We start from the raw sequence: 18,828 nt of genomic DNA, 5'->3' as shown, positions 1-18,828 counted from the left end.
TATCTACTGCTTGAAGGCAGTCAAAAATATATATTAAGTGAATTGACAGATTGTCTCCATTTATGCCCATATATCATATTATATGTTTATGATCACAAGCAATTTCACCTGAGACTAAAGCTCTCCTTCCTTCCCTGAAGTTGTAATTCTTAAAGTGTAAGGGGAAGGAATTACTTCCTTGAAAGTCCTACCCATTTTCTGTATATCAAGTAAAAGACTTAGAAGTTACTAAAAATCTGGGCTTTGAGAACTTCCTGAACTTTCCCCTCATACCTGACAGAAAGAATAGCCCCCAAAGGGACTAATTCACAAGCAGGAAGAGTTTAAGCCCTGGGAGAAATTTGACTTAATGAAATCACTCCAGCATGCCAGGAATGCTTTGGAAAATATTTTATTATTTTTATTGCTTGCATAGCAGCCAATTATTTTGTAATTACTAATTAGTTCGCTCTCCCTCAGCTTCATCTCCCTGCTCTGCTTTGATTGATGAGATGCATTTTATCCACTTTCCATAGAGAAACCACCTTCTAGAAGATTTGCAGAAGTGCTCACTTATCTCTGTGACAATGGGCTGATTTTTACAAATTAAAACACCTTAGGGGCTTTCCTGGTGGCTCAGAGGTAAAGAATCCATCTGCTAATTCAGGAGATGCAGGTTCAGTCCCTGGATGGGGAAGATCTCCTGAGAAGGAAATGGCTACAAATGTCAGTAATCTTGCCTGGAGAATTGCATGGACAGAAGAGCCTGGCAGGCTACGGCTCATGGGGTTGCACCAAGTCAGACACGACTCAGTGACTAAAACAACAACCCCTCTGACACTGGGGAGATGACAGCCAGGAGCCCAGTTGCAGTGCAGCTCTCCATCTGGAGCCCCTCTGAATCAACAATACTAATAACTGATACTAACAGAACCCTTGGACATTTTACCAAATGTTTTCATGAGTTTTATCTTATTTAATCTTACCAATGGTCTTCTGAAAGAGATACCGCAGACCTGGCAATATTCATTCTTTCAATCGTTCGTTCATGCCTCTCAGATTTGGAGGAGGAAAATGAGAGATTAAGGAGAAGCCTTGTAAGAACCCAGATCTAGTTTCAAGTCGAGAGACGTGAAGCAGTGATTTCTATAGCAGGTGGTCTCAATGATACCACCCTCCAAAAGAGAATTCAAATTCATTCAGTGTTTGACATAACCTTGGGTGTCCCTGGTGACTCAGATGGTAAAGAACCCGCCTGCAATGTAGGAGACTTGGATTTGATCCCTGGGTTGGGAAGATCCTCTGGAGAAGAGAATAGCTAACCAACTCCAGTGTTCCTACCTGGAGAATTCCATGGATAGAGGCGCCCTGGGGGAGCCACAGTCCATGGGGTCACGAAGAGTTGAACATGACTGAGCAATCAACACTTCACTTTGGCCCAAGTTATGGCCAAATCATTATCATCTTTTACTTAGACTCTGCAATTCTGGCTGGATGTTTCTCCCTGCCTCTCTCTTCCCTTTCAGCAGGTACTGCCACTGTGATCTTTTTATATCATTTATCAGATCATTTCACTTCCCTACTGGGAACCTTTCACCAGCTTCTTCTTACTGCACATAGGATTAATCTAAATTCCTCACTGTGGCTGCCAAAGCCCTCCGAGATCCATCTCCCTAAGATCTCTTTAACAGCAGTTGGTGCCAGCTGTGTGGGTCCTCTCTATTCAGGAGACACCAAGCTCATCCCACCTGAGAGCCTTTGCACATGCTCTTCTGTTTGCCTAGACCGTTGGTCTCCAAGTCACATGTCACTTTCTGGGCCTTCCTTAATCAAAATAGCCTCCCCAGACGCAGACATAGAGAACAGACTTGTGAACACAGCAGGGGAAGGAGAGGGTGGGATGAATTGAGAGGGTAGCGTTGAAGCATGTACATTACCATAAGTAAAACAGAGAGCCAATGGGAATTTGCTATATGATGTAGGGATCTCAACCCGGAGCTCTATGACAACCTAGAGGGGTGGCATGGAGTGGAAGGTGGGAGGGAGGTTCAAGAGGAAGGGAACACATGTGTACCTACGGCTGATTCATGTTGATGTATGGCAGAAACCAACACAGCATAGTAAAGCAATCATCCTCCAATTACAAATAAATTAATTTTTAAAAGCTACATAGTTGTAGACTCAAAGCTGCCTCAAAAACAAACAAACAAATAGCCTCTCCAATCACTCCCTATTACTGTATCACCTGGCTCTATTTCTTGATAGCTTAACTATTTGAAATCATCTGACTGTTTTCTTCTCTCTTTTCTCTCGCCACATGCTGGCTTGAGGAGAGCTGTGGCCTTGACTCTCCTCATCCCTCCCATCCTTTATCCCTAACATCTTGACTAGTATTCAATCAACTCTCAAGAAAATATTTTGACTGAACGAATGAATACGTGATAGGCACTTTTTATATCTATGCTATAGATCTAGCTAGTTAATTGTATGGATAGAAATAATGGAACTTATTAACTCCCTATTGATGGACAAATGGGGATGCCACTTTGTGTTGTTATAAACCACACAGAAGCAAACAACTTTGTTCTCATACCCTTGTGTATTTGCGCAAATGTTTCTGTAAGATCAAGCGGGGCTTCCCCAGTGGCTCAGAGGTAAAGAATCCACCTGCAATGCAGGAGTCACAGGAGACAGAGGTTCCATCCCTGAGTCAGGAAGATCCCCTGGAAGAGGGCACTCCAGTATTCTTGCCTGGAGAATCCCATGGACAGAGGAGCCTGGTAGGCTACAGCCCATAGCGTCACAAAGAGTCGGACATGACTGGAGTGACTTAGCATGCACAAAGAAGGATGCAGATTTTGAATTTCAATAGCTACTAAGTTAGTAATAGAGTTATTCTTTTAATTTTTCTTTGGTATATCAGGGCCAGTTATATGGAGGGGTATTTTGTTGTTGTTTTTTCTAGATTTGTCATTTCCCCCACTACCTTCCTTTTTACAAAACCTCCTGTTAATACCTACAGTGAACGAAATAGGGTTCTATCAAAATGAAAGATACATCAACTTTTTCTTTCATCTTGTGTCCAAAATTCCACAGTGACAATTGAGGATTTTTCAACATGATTCCATATCATGCTCAAGGATAGCACATACTTATTAAATCCTGTGCAAAACTTAACTTATAAACACTTTTTCAATGAGAAATCTGTAAGAAAATTAAGGCATTTATTAAGTCTGCTGCGGCTCTAAATCTTGGGCTTCATTAAGCTGCCCAGTCAACACTTAATAGTACATATTTAAATCACTTGGAAAGACTTAGAGTTGTAAATCTGATTTTTCTTGCTTTTATAATTATCCCCCCAAAACTGACTGAAGAAGAAAAGAAACTGAACTACTTGAAGAATTAACAAAATTGACTCCATTATCTTGCCCAGTTAACTCTTCTTGTTTCTGCAGCTGAGATCACCTCAAGGGCCTTGTCAATCAGTTTTAAATCTCTCAGGTAAATCCAGATTCTCATTTAAAGTAGTCAAAAGAAAATTAAGCTTCCATATGGCTTCTGCTTGTCCTGCTGGGAGAGCTGACTTGCTCAGATTTCATTTTCTCCATATCTTTGCATAAGAAGTGTTTTTAAATCTCAGAGTAATGGAATCTTTGTGCGACTAGATTGATCTCACTTTGGAAGAAAATTCTCTGTAACGTGACTGAGGTTGCCTGTCGGAGCCAAAACAACAATCACAACACCTTAACTCTTCTTCGCCTTTAATGTATCCCCTTGTGATCATGTGTTTGACACACAAATGGGTGAGCAACACTATTCTGAGTTGGCATTTCTGATATAAACACTATTGCTCACATGACAAACTTGAAGTTAACCAAAATTCTAATCAACTGTTTGCTCCTTTCTACAGAAGATAGAAATAAAGACAAAGGTTTCAGTACTGAATATTTGATTCCTATGTGAGACATATTTCTTTAATATTGAATTTTTTTTAATTTCTCAAAAAAGTTTTACTCACAAGTAATTTAGTTGTAAATTTATATTCTTAATAAATAAATAATCTAATTATTCTTTAATCTTCCTTTGCTCTACCTGAGCCAAAAATGTGGTTGGTTGTTTATTTGTTGTTTTTCTAAGTGTGTATATTCTACACTAGCAGTCATCACCAAATTAACCAGTTCAAAATTGGTTGGGCCTTACATGGCCATATGTCTTAAATTTTATTCTCTAGTGTTGAGTGAAAAGAAAAATACAAGTAAATCACAAGTCACCCCAAACCTGCCCGATTGGCAGGAAAAGTCACACTGGAGAAATCCCAACATTCCAAAACTATCTTGTGCTTAAAAACTTCCCTGTAGGATGTTGAGAATTTGCCACAACTGGGAAAGATGTGAGCTGAATTTCCTGTTGTAATTAAGACTAGCTGTTTATTCCATAACAATACAAAAAAAATTAAAGAATGAGTTCCTTTGAATATAAAAACGCCATCCTCCATTTATGAGAAAAGCCCAGAAATTGAATTTCTCTCTGTTATTAAAGTTCTGACTGATATGAGAAAATGATCCTTCCCATGAGCTGCTGCTGCTGCTGTTGCTAAGTCACTTCAGTCGTGTCCGACTCTGTGCGACCCCATAGACGGCAGCCCACCAGGCTCCCCCATCCCTGGGATTCTGCAGGCAAGAATACTGGAGTGGGTTGCCATTTCCTTCTCCAGTGCATGCATGCATGCTAAGTTGCTTCAGTCGTGTCTGACTCTATGCGACTCTATGGACAGCAGCCCACCAGGCTCCTCTGTCCACAGGATTCTCTAGGCAAGAATACTGGAGTGGGCTGCCATTTCCTTCTCCCTCTCATGAGCTAGAGAAGTGTCCTTCTCATGAGCTAGAAGAATTGTTTTGTTCATCTTGAAGGTAGATCAGATGCCTCTAAGATTCTTCCTTCACTTATTTGTCCATCTGTGATGTGAGTTTGTGTCACCCAATAGGCATTTGCTAAGCATTTATTGTGTACAAACAACATACAAGATGTCTTGAGGTATTTAAAAAGAGAAGGTCTTTGAGAAACTTACTCTACCTGTTTTGGGGACAAGGCAATGGCACCCCACTCCAGTACTCTTGCCTGGAAAATCCCATGGACGGAGGAGCCTGGTAGGCTGCAGTCCATGGGGTCGCTAGGAGTCGGATACGACTGAGCGACTTCACTTTGACTTTTCACGTTCATGCATTGGGGGAGGAAATGGCAACCCACTCCAGTGTTCTTGCCTGCAGAATCCCAGGGACGGGGGAGCCTGGTGGGCTGCCATCTATGGGGTCGCACAGAGTCGGACACGACTGAAGCGACTTAGCAGCAGCAGTTACTCATGTACACACAGTGTGAGTACACGCTGCTTAAATTTCCCCAGCCTTATCAGCTGTCCATGTTTCACCTAAAAGTTGTCAAGCACCTTTTTTTTGCCCCAAAGCCCTGATATCACTGAGTCCCAAGTCCTTACTAACTGCCAGTATTATATCAGAGACTCAACTTTTTCACTATTCTTGAGACCAGGTTGATGTTTTAGATAGGAAAATTATTGAGATCTTACCATTTGATCCTCACAACAATACAGTGAGCCTAGGGACACTAACCTAATTATTTATTCATCTTCAGGAGCTTTTTTTCCTGAGCTTATAGTACTCACAGGGCTGAGAGTCTAATGAGAGACTAGCAGTTCTAACCAAGTGGGAACAACAGGAGCTTTAAGAACCATAGAAGGCATCTCTATTTCAGGGAAAGGTGCCAAGAGCAGGGAAGCTTTGGGTGACGCTGGCCCCAGCTGAGGTGGGAACAGGAGCATGCAATGATTGACTCCATGGAGAAGGGGGAGGAGAAAGAGTGAAAGTGCGATTCAGACAAAGGAAACAACAGTTGCTCAACAAATATTTGTGTTAGACCCTAGAAACCCAGTGGTGCCAATATAATGCATTAATGATGCTGGTGTCCAGGACTACAAAGGCAAAGAACAGATTATAGCATAGCAACAGCTACTTCAGAACCCCATTCTGTGCCAGGTGATGTTCTAAGCATTTATTATAACTATTTAATTCTCAGAACAAAGATGAGGAAACAGAGAGGACAAGTTGCTTGCTCTGACCACACACCAGTTAAAGAACAGAACCACTTCAAAAAAATTTTTTAAAGAACAAAAATTGAAAAAAAAAAGTATCGGACCAGTGACCTGAGCATTAAATCCCACGTGTGTCTAATTTTTCAATACTATCTTTTCTCATATTTGATAGGTTTATTTAAACCCTAATTTGTTGACAAGGGTGCTAAGACAATTCAATATGGGATAAGGTATCTTTTCAACAAACGGCACCAGAAAAAATGGATACCAACATGCAGAAAAATGAAGTTGGACCCTTATCTCATACCATATACTAAAATTAACTCAAGAATATACCTAAATGTAATAGCTAAAACAATAAAATTCTGGAGAAAAAAAAAAAAGAATAGAGCCACTTCCAATTCAGGCCAACTCTTAACCATGAAAAGATAGTAGTAGCTTCTCCCCTCAAACCAGACAGAAACCAGGAGTGCGTGCTGGACAGGGAAGGAGTGGATAGATCAGGGAAAGTTTTTATTAAATAATTAGTAAGATTTAAGCAGAAAAGGAGAGGGGCAAATGTGTGCCAAGGAAAGTAACTCAGCTTCTCAGACCACTATGCACACCACCAAGTCTATATAAAAGTGCAACCCTGAACTCTTATAGAAATGAAGCTGCAGAACATTTTGACTCTCATTCTAAGAACAAAGACAGTCCAAAGGAAAGTTTTAAGAAAAACAGAATTAAATTTGTACCTTTAAGAGATTATTATAGCTGTTGAATAGAGGATACACTTGATGGAGACAAGAACAGGTACAAGAAAACTACAGCTGAATTTTGAACAACATGGTATTAAGGCTGCACAGTATAAGTTTCCTATATAACTTACACTTATCTTTCCACAGATGCAGTTACTTTGTATCATATCTATGGGCTTCCCTGGTCGCTCAGCTTGTAAAGAATCTGCCTGCAATGCAGGAGACCTGGGTTCGATCCCTGGGTTGGAAATATCCCCTGGAGAAGGGAAAGTCTACCCACTCCAGTATTCTGGCCTGGAGAATTCCATGAACTGTATGGTCCATGGAATCACAAAGAGTCAGACACAATTGAACGGCTGAACGGCAGCAACAACAACAAAACAGAAAACCTAAGAGGTCACACTGATAAAGGAAGCATAGGAACAGAAGCAGGTTTTCAAAGACAGCATGTCATGATCACATGGTTCCACTTTGTTGTTTAGTCACTTTGTAGTATCATCTCAGCTTTCAGACCTGCTTCTTGAGAAACCTGTATGAAGGTCAGGAAGCAACAGTTAGAACTGGACATCGAACAACAGATTGGTTCCAAATAGAAAAAGGAGTACGTCAAGGCTGTGTATTATCACCCTATTCATTTAACTTATATTCATAGTACATCATGAGAAAAGCTGAGCTGGAGGAAGCACGAGCTGGAATCAAGATTGGGAGATATATCAATAACCTGAGATATGCAGACGATACTACCCTTATGGAAGACAGTGAAGAAGAACTAAAGGGCCTCTTGATGAAAGTGAAAGAGGAGAGTGAAAAAATTGGCTTAAAGCTCAACATTCAGAAAACTAAGATTATGGCATCTGGTCTTTTCAACCTAATGGACTGCAGCACGCCAGGCTCCCTGTCCTTCACCAACTCCCGGAGCTTGTTCAAACTCATGTCCATTGAGTTGGTGATGTCATCCAATCATCTCGTCCTCTGTTGTCCCCTTCTCCTCGTGCCTGCAATCTTTCTCAGCATCAGGGTCTTTTCCGTGGTTCCATTCAGCTACAGTAAAGGGGGTGTGATGTGTAGGTAGGTTTATGGGGGATGGGACTAGTGAGATAAAGGCAGGTCCCAATACATGAAAGGACTTATCTGTTAAGATAAAAAGTATAAAGTCCCTCTGAAAGCTGTTCAGTTCAGTCGCTGAGTCGTGTCTGACTCTTTGCGACCCCATGAACTGCAGCACGCCAGGCATCCCTGTCCATCACCAAATCCCGGAGTGCACCCAAACCCATGTCCGTTGAGTCAGTGATGCCATCCAACCATCTCATCCTCTATCACCCCCTTCTCCTCCTGCCCTCAATCTTTCCCAGCATCAGAATCTTTTCAAATGAGTCAGCTCTTCACATCAGGTGGCCAAATTACTGGAGTTTCAGCTTAATGTCAGTCCTTCCCATGAACACCCAGGACTGATCTCCATTAGAATGGACTGGTTGGATCTCCTTGCAGTCCAGGGGCTCTCAAGAGTCTTCTCCAACACCATAATTCAAAAGCATCCATTCTTTGGTGCTCAGCTTTCTTTATAGTCCAACTCTCACATCTATACATGACCACTGGAAAAACCATAGCCTTCACTAGATGGACCTTTGTTGACAAAGTGATGTCTCTGCTTTTTAATATGCTGTCTAGGTTGGTCATAACTTTCCTTCGAAGGAGTAAGCGTCTTTTAATTTCATGGCTGCAATCACCATCTGCAGTGATTTTGGAGCCCAGAAAAATAAAGTCTGACACTGTTTCCACTGTTTCCCCATCTATTTGCCATGAAGTGATGGGACCGGATGCCATAATCTTAGTTTTCTGAATGTTGAGCTTAAAGCCAATTTTTTCACTCTCCTCTTTCACTTTCATCAAGAGGCCCTTTAGTTCTTCTTCACTTTCTGCCATAAGAGTAGTATCATCTGCATATCTGAGGTTATTGATATTTCTCCCAGCAATCTTGATTCCAGCTTGTGCTTCCTCTAGCCCAGCATTTCTCATGATGTATTCTGCATATAAGTTAAATAAGCAGGGTGACAATATACTCCTTGACATACTCCTTTTCCTATTTGGAACCAGTCTGTTGTTCCATGTCCAGTTCTAACTGTTGCTTGACATACTCCTTTTCCTATTTGGAACCAGTCTGTTGTTCCTTGTCCAGTTCTAACTGTTGCTTCCTGACCTGCATACAGGTTTCTCAAGAAGCAGGTCTGAAAGCTGAGATGATACTAAAGGTTTTCTCTTTGTATAACTTGTATTTTTGTGTAATTTTTTAGAACTTTAAAATAATTTCAGATTTATAGAAAAGTTACAAAGGTAGGACACAGAGTCATTATATATCTCTCATCCAGTTTCCCCTAAAATAGTAACTTACAAAATCATGCACCTGGGTCAAAACTAAGAAAGCAACATTTATACATGACTACCTACTAAAGTTCAAGCTTCCCTAGTGGTTCAGATGGTAAAGAAATCACCTGCAATGCAGAAGACCCATGTTCAACCCCTGGGTCAGGAAGATCCCCTGGAGAAAGGAAATGCTACCCACTCCAGTATTCTTGCCTGGAAAATTCCATGGACAGAGGTGCCTGGTAGGCTATATGGTCCATAGGGTCACAGAGAGTTGGACACAACTGAGCGACTAACACTCAACATCTACTAAACTTCAGATTTTATTCAGATTTCACCTCTTTCTGCACTAATGTCCTTTTCCTGTCCCATAATCTCATCCAGGATAGAACATTATATTTTCATCATCAGTCTCCTTAGGCACCTCTTGGCTGAAGCACTGTTCCCATCTTTCTTGTTTTGCATGATCTTGACAGTTTTGAGGAGGACTGGTCTGATGTTTTGTACACTGTATCTCAATTTGGTGTGCCTGAAATTTTTCTCATGATTAGATTAAGATGTTACAAGATTTTAAGAATGGGAATGCAGCTGATTTTGTTTTTGTTTAGGAAGTTCAGTCTGGATATTGAGAGAGAACTAGAATGTTGGTTTCTAACTCAGTGATGATGATTTCTGCAACATGAGACTTGAGGTGATTTCTGAACTTTCATCTCTGTAATTCTTTCATCTTGTTTCAATCCTTTATATGGAATGCAGGTCATTTTATTTTTGAAAAACAAAAGGGTGATTTTTCTTTCAAAAGAAAAACTGGCAGCAAATAAATAATATGTCAACAGTGATTCATTCTGAGTGATTAGAATATGGATGATGGTTATTCTCTTCTCTCGGATTTTTTTCTATCTTTAAAAATGCCAAAAGTTTTCAAAAAAAGGAAAAAAAATGATCCTTGAAAATGAGGAAGAAATGGAGAAGGTTGGGAGTAGATGACCAGATAAGAGATATGGCAAGAAACAGTTCAGGTAAGAGAGATGCTGGAGGCCTGAACTCGATAGTAAAAAGATGGAAGAGATAGTAAATGGAGTCAAGAGGTGTGGTGACTGATTGTATAGGGGCTCAGGAAGAGCGAAGAATCTCTGGTTTCTGGCGTTCCAGTTCATGGTGGTAATGCCATTCACAGAGCCAGGAAACTTCAAAGGAATAGCTGATTTGGTGATCAAGGAGTGACTTTCATTTTAGACATGCAGGCAGTGGAATGTCACATCTGACACTGTTGACTTCTCTTCATGTCTTTCTGACTCTATGTTTTTAGATGACATTCTTTATATTTTTCCCCATCAGATACGTATTCAGTATCTTTTTCTAAAATTCTCCTTTATGCCTCTTGAGAACCTGTACATGCATGCTAAGTTGCTTCGGTCGTGTCCAGCTCTTTGTGACCCTATGGACCATAGTCTGCCAGGCTCCTGTGTCGATGGGATTCTCCAGGCAAGAATACTGGAAGTGTGTTGCCATGCCCTCCTCCAGGGGATCTTCCCAACCCAGGGATCAAACCCATGTCTCTTACATCTCCTGCATTGGCAGGCAGGTCTTCACCACTAGCGCCACCTGGGAAGCCCAGGTATTCCTAAAATAGTCATTGTTTACATTGTACCCCTTATGTTTCCAGATTCATGATCATTAATCCTAGATTCATTTAACAATTTTAGATTGTTAAAACTAAGAACTAAGATAGGTACATCACCATTAACTATAGATTTTATTCAGATTTTCCCAAGTTTTAAATGAACATCATACTTTTTTCTATTCCAGGATCCTGTAGTTTTCTCTTTTTCTCATGGAAAAAAGCAGAATGCAAAGATTTCATTCTTTACCATTTCTCAGAAATATGAGCTTAGGACTAAATCAAACACTTTGAAGGTGTTTCTTCATGAAATGAGAATGATGTGAGAAGGCACCAGCTGTGCCTTATTCAGAGTGCTTTTGTGAGAATCACAAATATGGAGTATGGACCCTTAGTCTGTTTGAGCTACTAAAACAAAATACCAGATTAAGTGACTAATAAATAATAGCTATTTCTTTCTCACACTTTGGGAAACTAAAAATCCAAGATCTGGGTGCCCACATGGTCAGGTGAGGGCCCTTTTCCAGGTCAGACTTCTCACTGTATCCCTCAGGAGGGCAGCAAGGGGTGAGGGAGTTCTCTTGGAACTCCTTATAAGGGCACTAACTCCATTGATAAGGGTTCCATCCTTATTGTTGCTGTTGTTCAGTTGCCCAGTCATGTCTGACTCTTTGCAATCCCATGGACCGCAGCATGCCAGACCTCCCTGTCCCTCACCATCTCCTGGAGTTTGCCCAAGTTCATCTTCATTGCATTGGTGATGCCATCCAACCATCTCATTCTCTGTCATCCCTTTCTCTTCCTGCCTTCAATCTTTCCCAGCATTAAGGACTTTTCCAATGAGTCATCTGTTCACATCAGGTAACCAAAATACTGGAGCTTCAGCATCAGTCCTTCCCGTGCATATTCAGGGTTGATCTCCCTTAAGATTGACTGGTTTGATCTCCTTGCTGTCCAAGGGACTTTCAGAAGTCTTCTCCAGCACTACAGTTCAAAGGCATCAATTCTTTGGCGTTCTGCCTTCTTTATAGTCCAGCTGTCGCAACTGTACACGGCCACTGGAAGGACCATAGCCTTGACTATACAAACCTTTGTCAGCAGAGTAATGTCTCTGCTTTTCAACACATTATCTACTTTTGTCATCACTTTCCTGCCAAGAAGCAGTCATCTTCTGATTTCATGGCTGCAGTTACTGTCTGCAGTGATTTTGGAGCCCAAGAAGAGGAAATGTGTCACTACTTCCACCTTTTCCCCTTCTATTTGCCATATAGTAATCCGGCTGGATGTCATGATCTTAGTTTTTTTAATATTGAGTCTTAAGCCAGCTCTTTCACTCTCCTCCTTTACCCTCATTGAGAGGCTCTTTAGTTCCCCTTTGCTTTCTGCCATTAGAGTGGTATCATGTGCATATCTGAGGTTGTTGATGTTTCTCCAGCCTATCTTGACTCCAGCTTGTAACTCATCCAGCCCAGCATTTCTCATGATGTGTTCAGTGTATAGGTTAAACAAACAGAGTGACAGCAGATAGCCCTGTTGTACTCCTTTCTTGCTCTTGAACCAATCAGTTGTTCCATACAGGATTCTAACGGTTGCTTCTTGACCTGTATACAGGTTTCTCAGGAGACAGGCAAGATGATCTGGTATTCTCACCACTGTAAGAGCTTTCCACAGTTTGTCATGATCTACATAGTAAAAGGCTTTAGCATAGTCAATGAAACTGAGATGTTTTTCTGAAATTCCCTTGCTTTCTCTATAATCCAGCAAATGTTGGCAATTTGATCTCTAGTTCCTCTTCCTTTTCTAAGCCGTTTGGACATCTGAGAGTTCTTGGTTCACATAATGCTGAAGCCTGGAATGCAAGATTTCAAGCATGACCTTACTAGCACAGGAAATGAATGCAATTGTTCGATGGTGCACTTTGGACACCCTTGGCACATGGTAGTACCAAAGTACTACGCTTCTCGGGAATTGGGATGAGGATTGGCCTTTTCCAGTCCTGTGGCCGCTGCTAGGTCTTTCAGATTTGCTGACATATTCAATGCAAAACCTTGATGGCATCCTACTTTAGGGACTGAATACTTCTGGAATTTCATTTCATCCACTAGCTTTGTTAACAGCAATGCTTCTTAAGGCCCTCTTGACTTCACACTCCAGAATGTCTGGCTCTGGGTGACTAACCACACCATCATGGTAATCCAGTTTATTAAGATCTTTTTAATACAGTTCTTCCATGTAGTATCTTTCCATCTCTTCTTTATCTCTTCAGTATCTACTAGGTCTCTACCATTTTTATCCTTTATTGTGCCCATTTTGGGTGGAATGCTCCCTTAATGTTTCCAATTTTCCCAAAGAGATCTCTAGTCTTTCCCCTTTTGTTGTTTTCCTCTAGTATGAAACACTGCTCATTGAAGGAGACCTTCTTGTCTCTTCTAGCTATTCTTTAAAACTCTGGATTTAATTGGATGTACCTTAGCCTCTCTCCCTTGCTTTTCGCTTGTCTTCATTCTTCCACTACTCTTAAAGCCTCCTCAGATAACCACTTTGCCTTCTTGCTTTTCTTTTCCTTTGCGATGGTTTTGTTCACTGTCTCCTGTACAATGTTACAAGCCTCTGCCATAGTTCTTAAGGCATACTGTTATCTAGATCTATTTAGTTAGCTGCTTCCTAGGATGTCGATATTCATTCTTACCATCTCCTGCTTGACCACATCCAATTTTCCTTTATTCAGGGACCTAACATCCCAGGTTCCTAAACAATACTGTTCTTTGCAGCATCAGATTTTACTTTCCTCACCAGACACTTCAACAACAGAGTGTCATATCCGCTCTGGTCCAGCCACTTCATTCATTCTGGGGCTATTGGTAATTCTCCTCTGCTCTTCCCCAGCAGCATATTGGACACCTTTACACCTGGGGAACTCATTTTTTGGTGTCATATCTTTTTGGCCTTTAATACAGTTCATGAGGATCTCACAGCAAGTATACTGGGGCGGTTTGCCATTCCCTCTTCCAGTGGATCATGTTTTGTCAGAAACCTTTGCTATGACCCATCTGTCTTGGGTGGCCCTGTGAAGCATGGCTCATAGCTTCACTGAGTTCTGCAAGCTCCTTTGCCACAACAAGGCAGTGATCCATGAAAGGGGCTCTGTCCTTATGACCTAATAATGTCCCAAAGGCCTCACCTCTGTATACCATCACCTTAGGGGTTAGAGTTCAACACATAGATTTGGGGCAGACACATTCAGACCATAGCAGGTAACCTGAAATGCTTTAAGATGTTTAAAGCTGCACAGACATGGGCATACGATCTTTCAAGTTAACACTGGCTCTCGTTCACTGCTAACAGGACTAGAACTAACATGTGGGTGACTGACAAGATCAGATAATCAAAACGTTATGTATACTTGGCTTAGACATGTATTATTGAAGCATGTTTATATTTAAAATATGGATGTGTCTGATATTCTGGCAATTTAGTTCAAACAAAATAATGACGCCCAACTGAAGATCCAGACGGTGCTAAGATAGCCAGCCTCCTCTTTCTGAACCCTGCTCCACTTTTCTCTGTAAACCAGTCCATCCTGGGAACAAACAACCCAATTGCCATAGTCCTTTGCCACCAAGGACACTTACCTTTTCTTTCATACTCCCTCTAATGGCTTCAATATATGGGTTTCAAAAAAATAAATAAATAAAACACTCAGTGAGGTGCAAAATAATAGAGGAACTGCATGGAAGTTCACAGGTACAATCTTTACCTGTTTAAACTTGCTCCTGAAAACCAAACTAAGCCAAGTTTTACATAAGCTTCTAACAGATGGACAGCAGAATGTGCTTGCAGCAATAAAGTGAATATCCATCAGAAGAAAACCATTTAATGTCTGCAGTTAACCACCACGTCAGCCTCCTCACTTACTTCCCTCTCTCAGCCTTTGATCAGCAGGATAGTTCCTCTTAAACAACTCTGTATCAAACAGAACAATATCTAAGATTTCAAGCTGAACTTACAGCCTGTCTCAAGCAAAGGTATGAAATTTACAGCAATAGACTTCTATTTCTAAACCAACCTGAGGCTTCTTCTCTGGTTTATTGTCATATTTTTCCCTTTGTCTCATTTTTCTTAAACCTAATTTTTACTTATTTTGATCTTATACTATATGTGCCTTCACAAACTATCCTTATAGTACTCTTTTATGATAATGCATCTTTGCAAACTATCTTCATACAGCCTTTTAGAACAGACAAAATAAAATAAATAAATGATTAAAAGCAAATAAATGAATAGATCTGTCTTTATGTTCACTTTTCTTTTTAAAAACTCATCTTTCCCAGAGAATTCCCCGGTGGTCCAGTGGTTAGACTCTACATTTTCCCTGCAGAGTTCACCGGGTTCAATCTTGGTTGAGGAGCTAAGATTCTCACAAGTGGTGCAGCCAAAAAAAAAGTTCACCTCTCCAAAGCATGAACCCTACACAGTTTTCAGGATACTTCTGTGCCTGCCCCACCCCTCCAAATACATACACATACCAAATACATACATATATATATACATATATGTGTATATAATGTGTGTGTATATACATGTGTGCGTACATGTGTGTTAATATATGTACGTGTGTGTGTGTGTGTGTGTGTGCTCAGTCACTAAGTCATATTAGACTCTTTGTGACCCTAAGGACTGTGGCCCAACAGGCTCCTCTGTCCATGGGATTTCCCAAGCAAGAATACTAGAGTGGGTTGCCATTTCCTGCTCCAGGCAATCTTTCCCACGCAGGGATCAAACCCACGGATCCTGCATCTCCTGCACTGGCAGGCAAATTATTTACCACTGAGTCATCTGGGAAGCCGTACATATATATATACATTACATATATACATATGTATTTACATATATATGTAATTCCCTGTCTGAGTACTACATACCTTTCACCTTCACAAATATTATCTCATTTAATCTGCTGAGAAAAGTTAAATAACTCATTTAATTACATTGAAGTAATAATTCATTAGGGTTAGGGTTAGGATGCCAAAGCCTTTGACTGTGTGGATCACAATAAACTGTGGAAAATTCTGAAGGAGATGGGAATACCGGATCACCAGACCTGCCTCTTGAGAAACCTGTATGCAGGTCAGGAAGCAACAGTTAGAACTGGACATGGAACAACACACTGATTCCAAATAGGAAAAGGAGTTCGTCAAGGCTGTATATTGTCACCCTGCTTATTTAGCTTATATGCAGAGTACATCATGAGAAACGCTGGGCTGGAAGAAGCACAAGCTGGAATCAAGATTTCTGGGAAAAATATCAATAACCTCAGATATGCAGATGACACCACCCTTATGGCAGAAAGTGAAGAGGAACTAAAAAGCCTCTTGATGAAAGTGAAAGTAGAGAGTGAAAAAGTTGGATTAAAGCTCAACATTCAGAAAACTAAGATCATGGCATCCGGTCCCATCACCTCATGGTAAACAGATGGGGAAACAGTGGAAAAAGTGTCAGACTTGATTTTGGGGGGCTCCAAAATCACTGCAGATGGTGACTGCAGCCTTGAAATTAAAAGACGCTTACTCCTTGGAAGGAAAGTTATGACCAACCTAGATAGCATATTCAAAAGCAGAGACATTACTTTGCCAACAAAGGTTCGTCTAGTCAAGGCTTTGGCTTTTCCTGTGGTCATGTATGGATGTGAGAGTTGGACTGTGAAGAAGGCTGAGCGTCAAAGAACTGATGCTTTTGAACTGTGGTGTTGGAGAAGACTCTTGAGAGTCCCTTGGACTGCAAGGAGATCCAACCAGTCCATTGTGAAGGAGATCAGCCCTGGGATTTCTTTGGAAGGAATGATATGAAAGCTGAAAGTCCAGTACTTTGGCCACCTCATGTGAAGAGTTGACTCATTGGAAAAGACTCTGATGCTGGGAGGGATTGGGGGCAGGAGGAGATGGGGATGACAGAGAATGAGATGGCTGGATGGCATCACTGACTCGATGGACGTGAGTCTGGGTGAACTCCGGGAGTTGGTGATGGACAGGGAGGCCTGGCGTGCTGCGATTCATGGAGTAGCAAAGAGGCGGACACGACTGAGTGACTGAACTGAACTGAACTGAACTGAATAATTCATAGCCTTGTTTTAACCCTAATCTATCTGATGCAAAATTGTATGGAATTTCCACCCTTTTTGCCACCTTTCTGATCTCTGTAGATTCAGCATCTAGCAGAATTGCAGCACTGTTGAGCTTTGTGTCATCCTGGATGCCCACTGCCGCACCAGCTGCTATCAGCCCGGGCAATACTTCTTTAGCATGTTTCCTGGTCTTCATAAATCCTCTGTCTTCAGTTTTCAACTTTGTCCCACTAGAGGCAGAGCAAAACACTTTGCTGAATAAAACTTACCTTTGATATCCTGTGGAGTGTTCCATTCCTAATCCAGACTATTTTCTAACTTACCACTATCAGTTTAAACTTAAGGAATAATTATCAAATGTTTTACTCTAGACTTCAACTCTTGATTTTTTTCCTGAATTTTCATATCTCTGTGAGATATCTCTACGTACTAATTTCACTCTTACTCTAAACTTCAAGTCTTATTTCCTAAAATTATTCTTCCTTCAATTATTCTATCAGTGAGGTACTATCTCCATTCACCCAGAATAACCATCTTAGGGTCTTCTCTTATGTAAACAAAATGGAATTATAGAGTTTAACCGTCACCCCTCACTTCAAATCACATTTTAGATTAACCCTGTACGCCACTCTACTCCACATTAGTCAGAAATACACTTCCAGAATATTGCTTAGTCATGAAAAGGAATGAAGTACTGACACACGCAACAAGGTAGATGCACCTTGGAAACAGTTTGCTAAGTGAACCAAGCCAGACACAAAATGTTACAAATCACGTGATTCTATTTTACGAACTATTCAGAAATGACAAATCTGCAGAGACAAAATAGAGCCTGATGGTAGCCAAAGGCTGAAAAATGGGCGAAAACATCTTCTAAAAGGTAAGGACTTTCACTTAGAAATAAGGGAAATGTTTTGGAAATTCCGTGCCTGTCCAGTGGTTAGAACTCTATGTTGTCACTGCCAAGGGCTCAGGCTTGATCTCTGTTCAGGGAACTAGGATCCCTTGAGCCACTCAGAGTGGCCAAAAAAAAAAAAGGAAAAATGAAAATGCTTTGGAGCTAGATAGAGGTGATAGTTGTACAACATTATGAATGCACTGAATGCCACTGAATTGCTCATTTTTAAATGGTTAATGTTATGCTATGTGACATTCACCTTGATAAGCTTTTTTTTTAATAGATTTCTAGCAAATCATCAGCCTCCAATATCCCTTACTATTCCATTCTGTTCTGATCCCCTGCTGACTGTTTCATCTTCCTGGAACAGCGCTTTCATTAGGAACCCACTAGGCTTCTCTTTCTATCAAGGATAAACTCATCTGCTTTCAAAGATCAGGGTCCCCAAACTAATTTTCCATAAACACCACTACACACCATGCATGTCTCCTCAAAAGCTTTCAAGTGCAACCACTCATTTCTCAGACCAGTAAGTCTCAACATCCACCTAAATTCTCCACTGACCATCTTTAAGTTTCCTTTATCTTATCCCAGCTTCTCAATGGATCACTCACATCTCCCTTCTCTGAAATCCTTATGCATTCAGAGAGTTCTATAGAATGCAGTGCTTTCACTTGATATGTAAAATACGTATTACCTAACTAGAGGCTAAGTTCCCTTTAAGGCTAAATATCATGTCAGAGACTTCATTGATTCTCATGCTGCCTACTTCACTTTTGGGAATCTAGGAAGTACTGAAGAAATGCTTCATTGATTACTCATTAACTACTGCTCGGAAAAGTTAATCATCCATTTCTCCCACTCGTTCTGCTAAGCTATAGTGTCTCTTTTGTTTAAAATCACCCCCAATCTGCTCTGTGAAGCCTTCTCTTTCCATTCCTTATTTAGCAAGGAATAACCCCATGGATGGAGGAGCCTGGTGCACTGCAGTCCATGGGGTCACTAAGA

The 18,828-nt window shown here is 40.9% G+C and overlaps 1 pseudogene; it reads right to left on the bottom strand.

The window, feature by feature from the left end:
* LOC129624235 (craniofacial development protein 2-like) overlaps positions 1–17,217 on the bottom strand; it is a 70,944-nt pseudogene extending 53,727 nt beyond the window's left edge.
* Between the last annotated feature and the right edge of the window lie 1,611 nt (positions 17,218–18,828).

This window comes from Bubalus kerabau, chromosome 12 (assembly GCF_029407905.1).
Source record: "Bubalus kerabau isolate K-KA32 ecotype Philippines breed swamp buffalo chromosome 12, PCC_UOA_SB_1v2, whole genome shotgun sequence".
Classification (NCBI taxonomy): domain Eukaryota; kingdom Metazoa; phylum Chordata; class Mammalia; order Artiodactyla; family Bovidae; genus Bubalus; species Bubalus kerabau.
This window is presented reverse-complemented; position numbering and strand designations above follow the sequence as displayed.